The sequence below is a fragment of the Pinus tabuliformis genome, chromosome 9, assembly GCF_031772625.1.
Source record: "Pinus tabuliformis cultivar Carrire ecotype Pingquan chromosome 9, CPIR1, whole genome shotgun sequence".
NCBI classification, from domain to species: domain Eukaryota; kingdom Viridiplantae; phylum Streptophyta; class Pinopsida; order Pinales; family Pinaceae; genus Pinus; species Pinus tabuliformis.
Genome location: NC_142307.1, coordinates 734,542,341 through 734,545,092, shown reverse-complemented (window position 1 = coordinate 734,545,092; position 2,752 = coordinate 734,542,341). Strand labels below are relative to the sequence as shown.

The following is a 2,752-nucleotide window of genomic DNA, read 5'->3' as shown; positions in this document are numbered from 1 at the left end:
GCTGGACCCTGGTGTTATCACTCAAAAAAAAAAAAAAAAAAAAAAATTCCAAATTATTCACAGCAGTTTGATTGTAAAGCTTTTTTTGAAGATTCTTATGTGTTACGAAACCGTTTAGGAGTTTTCGTAGCGCATAAACTCTGTTTAGGTGTTTACGTAGCGCAAAATCCATATTTTGCACTGGTTGCGCTACGAAATCGGGGATTTGTTTGCTCCTCCTGGGGGCATTTCTTCTTCCTGGCTATATGTATAGTGGTTCAGGGACAGCAATCAAAGAAAACTCCAGGGAAGAGATATCTAGGGAGGCTCTCAGTATTGATAATGGGGAACAACTTTCTTGTGGTTCATAGATCCGGAAAGCATTACCACTTTTGCAAGAAGTTTACGGGGATAACATGCGCAAGGTCTTACATGTCGGTCTTGACACGTGTTCTGTAACCTTCAAATTGTTAAAGGAAGATGACACTGAAGCTTGGGGTATTGAGCCATTTGATATAACATCCACACTAGACAATTCCTGCAAGAATTTGATTCGAAAGGGTACAGGTTGCCGACATCAAATTTCCTTTACCTTACAAAGCACAGTCATTCCCAATTGTGCTTGTTTCGGATGCCCCGGACTATTTGTCCCCGAAATATCTGAATAAGACATTGCAAGAGCTTGCTAGAGTCTCAGTTGATGCACTTGTTCTGTTTGTTGGCACTCCAGGTCATTATACTTCAAAATCAACAAAAGCTATTCAACTGAGCAAAGCTGGAAGGCCTGCGAATTTTACGGACTCAATCATGGTGGCAAAGATACTTCGAGTTATTGGGACTACAAGAAAATGAGAGCATGACCAGAAAATTTGAGCTGCTTCAGACGCAAAAGTCCTATAAACCTGTTTGCCAGATATTTCATCTGACCCCAGATCTTTCGATTTAAGAACCATAGCTTGCATGCTTTCCAAGTTGAGGTTTGTTTAATGCAATGAAAGACGGTCATGTTGGAAATCATGAAAGGTTTTGTTCAATTTATTCATTTCTCATTCAGGAAAAGTTGCAGGGCATTTCACTGCTGCATGGGAATTATATAAAGCACAGGAAGATGTTGTAGCTGCTTGTAAAGAATTTGACATTAAAGTTACCCTATTCCATGGCCGTGGAAGAAGTATTGGGCATGGTGGTGGACCTACATATCTTGCTATTCAATCTCAACCGCTTGGTTCTGTCATGGGAACTCTTCGATCGACAGATTCAGGGCTTTCACTATCGCAAAATTGTCTAAATTTACAGCATCGGAATTTTAACTATTGACAACATATTTCTGTTGCTGAACTAGAATATCTCACAGGCCTTATTATTTGAATTCTAGAGTAGGCAATATCAAGGAGCACATTTTTCATCTTTACACAAGCAAGATTGCAATCACTGGCAGCATTTGAAATTACAAATTTGACTTCACTTAGTTTTAAAAAGAGCAATGCAATAACTGCATCAGGCTTGCGTGCCTTAGGATACAGATAACAAAAATCCGTTCTCAAAAGGTGCATGCTTCGATTTTATCAGTAAGGGTAAATGTGAAAGAGGTGCGGAGTGCAAGTTTCGCCATAGTTCAGATGATGGTGGGAGTAGTGAGAATTCGAGTTCCCCTCATGCTTGAGGAGGAATCTCAATTAGGTAGAAGAGCTCTATATATAGGAGAAAGAGCAATGTAATAGGGTTGGAAATTTATTAAAAAAAAGCTCTGCTATTGTGCTATGTATATGACTCTGTTTTAGTAATACAAGACTTGGCTTTACTTCTCAGGAATCAGAAGGAGTTTACTGTTCAGAATGTTGTGTATTATCTTCTCTTCAATATTTGCAGTGGTATAGATGTGTGATTACTTAGAAATCACTGATTGTGCTCTAATTTCCTTCACATATTTATAAACTGTGTTGTCCTGTATGTTTCTGGTGTATTCTGAATGGTTAAATTTTGTATGCCCTGACTTCTATGTAAGGTTGATGTCATTGTTATTCTGAAACGAATTTGACTCCATAAGCCCAATGGATTCTTTCTAGTTGTGTTTCCACCACTCATATTTTTACATTTGTTTCACAAGAGTTAGCCATCTTTACCATAATCAAAGATCATTAATCCTTTGAGAGAGCCCTCCCAGGTTGGGGAGGCAAAGCCTCAGCCTAAAGTAGGTTTGAAATAGTTACTTAAAGTCTGCCTGATCACAGCAGCCTGTTAGAGTCTGATTTTGAGATAACACCTGGGAGGAGTGTAGATTTTAACCCTGTACAGAAATTACCTGCATACGAATTCTTAGACAAAGAAAATAAACAATGCGAGAGCATAACCCATAAAACACATATGCACAGAGATTTTTCCCTGGATCCCAAAATCGGGACTACCAGCTTGATTTTTCATTATGTTCCTTTCAATGTTACAATACATATTTATACATGCCGAAGCATCCAATACCATGGACCGAAATCCATCGCGTCCAAAAAACATGTGCGAAAATAATGCACAAAACCATAGGTGGGTCCGCCCAACCTAACATATGGTCCAAAACCAAAATTTTCCGGGGTGCTGCCCCGGACCCCATAAAGTGGGGTTACGGGTGCCCTTCAAACCCCCTATTAACTACGTGGAAAGAATATAACACAACCCAACAAGGAGCTTGTATAGCATCAAGGCACCAAGGTTGTAAAGTTCTTCTTTGATTAAAGTTAATACAATCAGATTCATTTTTCTCAATAAATTGTCTTCTATGGTT

General features: G+C 39.0%; 1 pseudogene; it reads left to right on the top strand.

Moving 5' to 3' along the window:
* Positions 1-209: 209 nt before the first annotated feature.
* LOC149150794 (putative pectin methylesterase CGR2 pseudogene) lies at positions 210-926 on the top strand (annotated as a pseudogene).
* The last annotated feature ends 1,826 nt before the right edge of the window (positions 927-2,752 follow it).